At 43.7% G+C, this 9522-nt stretch overlaps 1 pseudogene; it reads left to right on the top strand.

Annotated features, from left to right (window-relative positions):
- Window positions 1–7955: 7955 nt before the first annotated feature.
- LOC148526769 (interferon-inducible GTPase 5-like) lies at window positions 7956–9157 on the top strand (annotated as a pseudogene).
- The last annotated feature ends 365 nt before the right edge of the window (window positions 9158–9522 follow it).

Genomic DNA, 9522 nt, shown 5'->3' with positions numbered 1-9522 from the left:
ACACCCCTAATTTTAACTAGCAATATGAATAAGTGCCTGTCAGTGCCTGGTCCGTCTGTCGGTATATATTCTATATTCTAATTATTATAAAGATTGCTGTATTATATGTCTATAATCAGCAGCCATATTTTTTCTTACCCATTGTTCTTCTTCTAACCAATGTGCTCTTTGTTCTTACAGATATGTATAAATTAGAATATAGCTGCTTTACTAGTAATCCAACATTACTGTTAATAAGATGAAAAATGTGATGATAAAAATACAGTGCGCTACACTTCTCGCAGTGGCTCAGTTGCGCCATATGGTGTATACATACTAGGTGTATGAGAAAGCATCTGTATGTAACATATTGTGAGACTTTAAATTCATACAGTATATTTGCAATGAGAATATGGGAATACATACAGTACATAATACTAAAAATGAGTGTGAATTTATTGTGTTTAGTAATCATACCAAAGGATACTGCAATAATTGTAACATTAAATTGTGCACTGACCCCCATGTTTTGGTTTTGGATCTGTATTAACTTTGTGTTTTGGTTTAACTTTTTTTTTTTTTAAACGATATATACTGCTAAAATCACATTTGGGCCTGTTTTTGTTTCTACAGTATTATTAGCCTCAATAACATTAATTTACAGTCATATCCACTCAATGTTGACCACCTCACAGCACAACTCACAATATTGTTTTCATCCAGTTTAGGCCAAAAGGTTGCACTGAGCTAGCTAGCTAGCTGGGTGTGGATCATTAGGTCTACAGTAAATAGATAGACAATGTTTGAGTAGACAATGGAAGTTAGACAGGCAATAAGTTGACAGGGTCTGAAGGTCGACACACTAAAGGTCAACTAGTAAGAAGGTTATCCGGTATAGAAGGTTGACATGGTCATTAGGTCAACACACATATGGTTAACACACAAATGGTCAACACATATTGTTTTGTTTTCTAGCCCTAATCTTCACACTAACCCTCCCCTTGGTGCCTAACCCTAACCCTCCCTCCTGGTGCCTAACCCTAACCATCAGGCTAGGTGCCTGGCCCTAACCATCCCTTCTAGTGCCTAACTCTAACCCTCCGGTAAGTGCCTAACCCTAACCCTCACTCCTGGGGCCTAACCCTAACGAAAGGTGCCTGACCCTAACCATCCCTTCTAGTGCCTAACTCTGACCTTCCGGTAAGTGCCTAACCCTAACCCTCCCTCCTGGTGCCTAACCCTAACTGTCAGGGTAAGTGCCTAACCCTAACCGTCAGAGTAAGTGCCTAACACTAAAAAAAAGAAGTGTCGACCATATGTGTGTCAACCTAATGATCATGTTGACCTTCTGTACCTGTTGACCTTCTTACTAGAGATGTGCGCCGACCCCTGTGTTTTGGTTTTGGATCTGGATTTGATGGACACAGCAGCCCCTGCCCTGGTTGTACAGGATGGACACAGCACAGCAGCTCCTGGATGGACACCGCAACCCCAGGATGGACACAGCAGTCCCTGCCCTGGCTGGACATAGCAGCCCCTGCCCTGGACAGCAGCTCAAGGATGGTCACAGCACATCTGTTAACTACACCCTCCACAGATGGTGTGAAAATGGCGCAGATCGTGGGGACTTTTATATAATCCAAAACCCATGAGAATCCGATAGCAAGAGGATGATGTTTTGCCTCGCTTTGAGCTCTGAGTCAGGCAGGAAAACCGGATCCGGACTCGGTTCTCACCTCGGATCTGGAAGTTTGGGTGGTTCTGGTTCTCTGAGAATCGGACCCACTCATCTCTACTTCTTACTACTCGACCTTTAATGTGTCGTCCCTGATGACCTTCAGACCCTGTCGCCCTATTGCCTGTCTAACTTCCATTGTCTACCCAAACATTGCCTATTTACTTTAGACCTAATGACCGGACACATAGCTAGCTGACTTACCTAAGCAACAGCAAAGGGTGGCACAAACACATGGCAGTTCATCTTCCAACATGGCACATCTAGGAAAGACACAGCACAGCAGTGGCAGTCAGGAATGGCACAGCAGTGGCAGTCAGGATGGCAATTTAATAAACTATACAACTAGATATTAGAAAACATGAATGATTTATTAATCAAGAATATGATCAGAGGCCTAAGGGAGATGATGTATGTATGCAGTTGAAGGCAGGTAAAGGAAAGAAGAATTGACTGGTTTGTAAATTTAATTTAATTTTGGGATTCCAAAGCAAATTTATGAGAAAATGTTCCCATTCACATCAGTCCCTGCCCCAGTGGAACTACTTGGTGGTTCAGTATTTTGTTTATTAAATTAAAGGGGCATGCAGGAGATGTTAAGAAAAATACAAAAATTCTGCGCTTGTGAATGTTTTAAGCAGCTCAGTAAAATAAATGTTGGAATTGATATATCAGATACGAGCGCTAATGAATATTAATACTAAATATGTAGATTATTATATAGTGACTAGTGTATTGTTGAGAATACGTGCTCTACACCACCATAAATCATATAACAGTGGCACCTGTGTGTACTGAGTCATGTGTAAATGGTTAAAATTAAAATAAAAACAATAAAAGCACTTGGGATATTGGTAACAATAATTTGATACCAATACTGGATGTATGAATTGTTACTTAATGACTAGTGTGTTTGCTGACATGTAAGCTTCGCAACACTGTATCTTATTCACCTCTTTGAATAGTTAGTGATGTATATTTGATTATGTGTAGAGTGGGAGCATTCAATTAAACTTTAAAACCAATGTTTGGAACACAAGGATAATTAAAAGCAAAGCCAAAATCGCTTAGATAAAAATGTTTTATGTTTATAGCTCTTATGAGATATATGTTTGGAGAGTCCGTCAGTCTGTACACGGCTGATATGCTGCCAATGGATGCCACACCTGGCAGTGAGGCCAAAACAATGGAGGTAATGCGTCACCCTGACTATCCCTATCTTACCTCCTAGGCTTCTTCTGTTGGTGCGGCAGGTCTTCTCCTCGCTGCTGCCGTGAGCGGATGCAGGAAGGGAGCCGCTGGTAGTGTAGCTCTGCCGGGATGGGTGAATGACGTCACCCGCTTCCGTGCACAGTGCGTCTCCTCTGTTATCGGACTCCGGTTCTCTCTTCACCTTCTCCAACACATTTCATACCACAGCGGGTACTTTTTCAAGGATAAGGTGTTCCAGGACTGCTGCTCATTTTATACGAATTAAAATTTCTGGACATTTTCAGCATTCAGCAACTGCATGTTGAAAATTTCAGCAGCTGTGGCAGTTCAACTTCCAACATTGCACATCATGGAAACAGAGTTGCTCTGCAATGGCAGACAGATTAGCAGTTTAATAAACTCTGAAAATGTTTGTCATCTACTGTATGCATAAAGACAGTCAGCAATGCTTCAAACAGCACATAATGCAAACAGAAGAGGTGCAAGTTGGAATTGTCCTTGGGCCCTCTCACCCTGGGCGCCATCGGACTGGTGGCATGGGGGGCTACTAGGGCATGGGTCAGTATAGTGCAGACCACTCAGAGTGTGGTTTGCACTACACAGTAACAAACACCGCCACCGGCTAGTACACTCATACTACCTGGTGGCAGTGTGCTTGTTTTGGCAGCCAATGAGAGTCAGACAGACTCTCATTGACTGCTTCGCCTACTGCCAGAGCAGGGTTGGAGCTCACTCAAGAGCTCCATCTTCTGGCTCCCACAGTGGATTATGCGAGAAATGGCATGACGTCTCTCCCATAATGCAGAGCAGGCCGGCCCGGGAAGTAGGGGGAGTGGACGGTGGTGGGCGCAGGAGCAGGAGCGGGGATTCAGGTAAGTGTTTTTATTTTTACATGTGTGTCTTTGTCTGGCACTGCTGGGGGACTACTATGGGGGCACTGAATTGGGAGAACCACTACTGGGGGCACTGCTTAGGTGGGGACTACTACTGGTGGCACTATATAAGGGGCACTGCATAGGGGGCTTCACTACTGGGGGGCACTGCATAGGGGGGACTGCATAGGGAGGACTATTACTGGGGGCACTATATAGGGGCTTACTACTGGGGTAGAATATAAAGGGCACTGCATAGGGGAGACCATTACTTGTGGCACTGCAGAGGGGGGACTACTTTTGGGGGCACTGCATAGGGGGACTGGGGGCACTATCTAAGGGGCACTGAATAGGGAGGACTACTACTGGGGGCACTATATAAGGGGCACTACTGGGGGCACTGCATAGGGGGGACCACTACTGGGAGTACTGTATAAGGAGCACTACTGGGAGCTCTGCATAAGGGGGACCACTACTGGGGGCACTGAATAAGGGGACCACTACTGGGGCACTGTATAAGGGGCACTACTGGGAGCCCTGTATAGGAGGTACCACTACTTAGGGGCACTGCATATGGGGGACTACTACTGGGTCACTATATAAGGGGCACTGCATAGGGGGGACCACTACTGTGGTCACTGTATAAGGGGCACTACTGGGAACACTACATAGGGTGCCCACTACTGAGGGCACTGCATTGGGGGACCACTACTAGTGGCACTGTATAAATGGTACTACTGGGGGCACTGTATATTTGGTACTACTGGGTGCACTCTATAAGGGGCACTAGTGGGGGCACTGTATAAGGGGCACTACTGGGGGAGCTGCATTACTCGGGCATTGTATAAGTGTGCACTACTGGGGGCACTATATAAGAGGCACTACTGGGGCCACTGTATAGGGGAACTACTACAGGGGGCACTGCATAAGAAGCACAGCTACTGGGGATATTCCATAAGGGCACTACTACAGTGGGCATTGCAAGAGGGGCACTAATATTTGGGGCATTAAGGTGCAAAGGAATGTGTCCAGAGTGACGAGAAATGATGGTGTGTCATGTTGCCATGCCCCCATTTTCAAGTGACCATGCCCCTTGTGGCATGTGACCCCGCCCACTTTTTCATATCTACTTAGCGGGGGGCTCCATTTTTCAACTTTCCTTGGGCTCCAAATAACTTAGTTACTACACTGATGAATGGTTCTAGGGACAGGTTAACCAGGCCGTTGCCCGGAGTGTCGACCCCTGTAAGGCGCCGCTGAGTCCCCATGTAAAAAAAAAGAATGTCTTAAAAGACATCCTCCCAAAGGCTTATTGGGTCATCAGGACAGCGGAAAAGTTCCTGCTGGGCCGTTCCCGTGTCAGAGATCTGGCTTCCCCATACTAAAATGGCCACAGAAGGGCTGCTGCGCATGCCCAGCCGCAGCAGCTCCTCCCATGGGACTTTGCGGAGCTCATGAGTCACAACTCACGGCTCCACCCCCAGCCATGTCCAGACTCCAGCAACTCCAGGGCAGGGGTAGATGCACAGCCACCGAGAGGAAAAATCGGTAAGGGCAGGAGGGGTGGCTGTGGCTGGCATTAGCACTTAAGTGTGTCACTGTTACACATCTTATTTTTTATTATGGCAATGGGCTGCATACTGTTGTATTATAAATACTGCAGGGGTCCTATGTGTTTATTTTTTATATAAAATATGCATTTATGTAAGTTGCACTTGCACATGTAATAATTATTTAGGTGACATGTACATGTCACCTACACAATTACTACATGTGCAAGTGCAACCTACATAAATGTCAATATGCATATTTTATATAAGTAACAAACACATAGGTAACCTCACTATTATATATTGAAGGGTTCCTCCCATACTATATGCAATGATACGGGTCATGGGATTATATATATTGCAGGTGTTCTATGTGTTTAATACTTATATATCAAGCATATTGATATTTGTGTAGGTTGTACTTGCACATGTTTTTGTTTCTAGATACTTGTGTACCTAAGTGTGATGAATTGGGGGTGTTTGCAAGGACCCGCCCCCTCCCCAAGCAGTCATGCCCCCTTTCTGGAAGAGAAACGCCATCTACAAAAAAACTTTGTTTAGGGGGGCCGCAAATAATATTTATTACAAGTTATTTATATAGTGCACACATATTCTGCAGTGCTTTACAGAGATTGGTCCATTCACATCAGTCCCTGCCCCAGTGGAGCTTACAATCTAAGTTCCCAACCACCTGCACACACACATACACACTAAGGTTAATTTTATGTTGGGACCCAATTAACCTACCAGTATGTTTTTGGAGTGTGGGAGGAAACCAGAGCACCTGGAGGAACCCACGCACGCACAGGGAGAACATATAAACTCTGCACAATTAGGGCCGTAGTGGTAAACAAACCCACAACCTCAGTGCTGTGAGCCAGTAAAATACTAACCACTATAACTGTCTAACCTTTTCCCGGAAGAGAAAAACCATCTAAACATTTTTTTTTTTTCTTGGGGAGGGGGACGCAACTGGGAACTTTCACCCTGAACTCCACGATGTCTAGATTAAGCTCTGATTGCCGGTAAAGGTTTTTTGGAATTTGTAGTTCATTTTGATGAACATCATCTTTTCCACTTTTTGAGGAAGTTGCCTTCTATGGCGGTAGCTGACAAGGTTCCCGGCTGTGCTGAAAACTTTTTCTGAGTAAACACTGGAGGGTGGGCAGCTTAAGTAAAGTAAAGCCAGTTTGTGCAAGGGCCTCCAAATTGCCTTTTCTCCTGCAAGTAGTCAAAGTGAATATCTGACATTAGAATGCTGTCATTAAAATAATCTCAACCATTCTTTGAATAATGACCATAACAGATGGAGGTGCGGTAGAGATGACCGTATCACTAATTTTAGGCATGTTTTTTTCCTTGCGCCCCCTCTCTGCCGTCCAAAAGTACAAGGGGGTGGGGCTTCGAGAAAGTTGTAGAATCTGGGCACTGCTTTTTCAATTTCAATTATGCCCTGCTTTCCCCTCACTTAAATGTGCACTTTCTGTTCCATTTAGTGAAATCACAATAATAAAAGTATAAAAGTCCATTGTCAGGATGCGGCCTGGGATTGGCCACTGCTCACCTCCGTGCCGGCGTTCTTGGGCTTAGGTGATCAATCGCTGAGAGTGGAGGTGAGTGGTGGCTGAGTATTCTCCCCAGGGGTCTGCTAGGGCTTTCGTGTGTGAATCCTGGTTCCCGTGGTGGCGGGCATGGGCTCAGCCCTGTTGGTCCATATCACCTGACTAGTCTCTCCCAATGGTAGTCCTGCGGTCAACAGCTGATCCTCTGATCCAATGACCAACTACCTAAGGGTATTTATTCTAACTCCAGGTACAGGAAATTGCTGTTCAACTTCGCTTTCCCAGTGACTACAATGCCAGTATTTATTCCAGGCTCTAGGATACTTTCATAGTGTATCCCACAGATAGTCTGCATCTGGCTCTTTAGTACTAGTGGAGCCAGCTCATGTCTCTGTCACCTGTGACCTCCTTAGCAAATCTGCGTCTGGATTCCTAGTGTCTTACATTTATTTTACCTTAAGTTTTGTTTCAGTTAATAATTTTGTATTTACCCAGCTCTGGCTCATTTACCAGTTTCCTGAGTATCCTCCTGTACTGTTCCCAAGCACTAGTCTCAGTAGCTTTCCCTGCATCTGAGTTCCATGCACAACTACAGTACTTGCATTCTGTGACTGAATTTTCAGTGTATCAAAAGACTGTGACAGAAATTTCCCCTGAATCCTGGATAGGCCAGTGCGACCCTGTATAGAATTTTGTCTTGTGTCACATTGCATTGTCACAAGCTCATCGACTGATCAGACTGATTTATTCTACGGCATGTATGGCCTCCAAATTGGGGTCTCCTTGTTGTAGTGATAACAGACCCATGCTGTCTAGCACTGGGGATGGTTACAAATTTGGGGCTGTTTTGTGCTCTTTTGTATGATTCCATTCTTAATCATCTATACACTGTGCATGGGAAATGATAAGACTATAACTCTGCCAGCTCCATTTGTATAATATGTGTATGTGTAATATAATACTGTAACTTTTGCCTCTATTATGAGATAGGTTCCAGGTGACCTATCAACATTTTATGTCCAATAACAGAGCCACAGCTTCAGAGATGGAGTCAGAAAAAATATCTGAAATGATTTCTGAAGTAGAGATGCAGAGAATGAAAGATGCTGTAAAGGACGGTAACATTGCAGATGCTGCTGACAAGATAAAGGAAGCTCTGGAGAAAGCAGATAATGTCCCACTGAACATTGCTGTAACTGGACCATCTGGATCTGGAAAGTCCACATTTATCAATGCCATGCGTGGTCTTGGTGATGAAGATGAAGATGCTGCAGAAACAGGGGTGGTAGAGACCACAAATTTACCAACTCCTTATCCTCACCCACAGCATAAATGTCATTTATTGGGATCTCCCGGGTATTGGAACTCCTAATTTCAAGGCAAATAAATATCTGAGGGAAGTTGAGTTTGAAAAATATGATTTTTTTATAATAATTGCCAAAGAACGATTTACAGAAAATGACGTTCTTCTGGCGGAAGCCATTCATTAAAAAAAAAAAACGTTATTATTTTGCCCGTTCAAAAATTGATAGAGACATCAGTGAGTCTAAACAGAGAAGACCAAAATCATACAATGAAGAGAACATATTGAAGAAAATTCGGGAAGACTGCAGTAACGGCCTCAGAGGTAAAGGAGTTAGAGAAGAGCATATATTCCTTATCTCTTCCCATTACCCTCACCTGTATGACTTTCCCCAGCTCCAGGAGACTCTAGAAAATGATCTTCCAGATATCAAGAAAGAGATGTTTATACGTTGCCTGCCCAATATATCCTTCCAGGTGCTGGAAAAGAAAAGGAAATCTCTTAAACAACATATATGGAAGCTATCATTGGCTTCTGCTGGAGTTGCCGCCATTCCAGTTCCAGGTCTATCACTTGCTTGTGATATCGGTATCCTGGTAGTAGCTTTAAAAGGATTTCAAATAGATTTTGGTCTTACTGAGAGTGGCCTAAGAAACATGGCCAAGACCTATAATAAGGATGTTAATGATTTGAAATCTGTAATTAAATCCCCGATTTTCAATCAAGTAATAAATAAGGAGTTAGTAAGTAAACTTCTAATATCAAGTGTAGTGGCAGCAGGGATGGTAGTTGAGTATTTTCTCAGCACAGTGCCAGGTATTGGCAGTCTGGCTGCAGCAGGCATATCATTTGGCACCACCTACTATATGTTAAAAAACTTTCTTAAAGAGACTGCAGATGATGCAGCCAGAGTTCTTACCAAAGCTTTAGAGGATTTTGTTTAAAGATATACAATACATTATAGATAATATATATATACATTTATTTGTAAAGATAATGTATAATTATTGAGATCTTAAATCTTACATATTAAAAGGAAATTTTGTGAACTAATCCTTTCACTGCGCTGTTGCTGATACCCCTTCTGTCTCCCCAGCCAGCACCTCTTCTGTCTCCCTAGATAGCACCTCTTCTGTCTCCATAGACAGCCCCTGCATCCAGCCCACAGACACTTACCTTCTCCTATGTCTTCTGACTGCTTCTATTCACACTGCGTCTGGTTTCTCTGTTGGTGGTGCAGCGCATGTGATGTCATGACATCATGTTCGCCTTGTTGCAATATAAAAAAAAACAACTTTTATTTGTACCA

Source organism: Taudactylus pleione, unplaced genomic scaffold, assembly GCF_031769625.1.
Source record: "Taudactylus pleione unplaced genomic scaffold, aTauple2 ptg000094l, whole genome shotgun sequence".
In the NCBI taxonomy this organism is placed as follows: Eukaryota; Metazoa; Chordata; class Amphibia; order Anura; family Myobatrachidae; genus Taudactylus; species Taudactylus pleione.
This window is presented reverse-complemented; position numbering and strand designations above follow the sequence as displayed.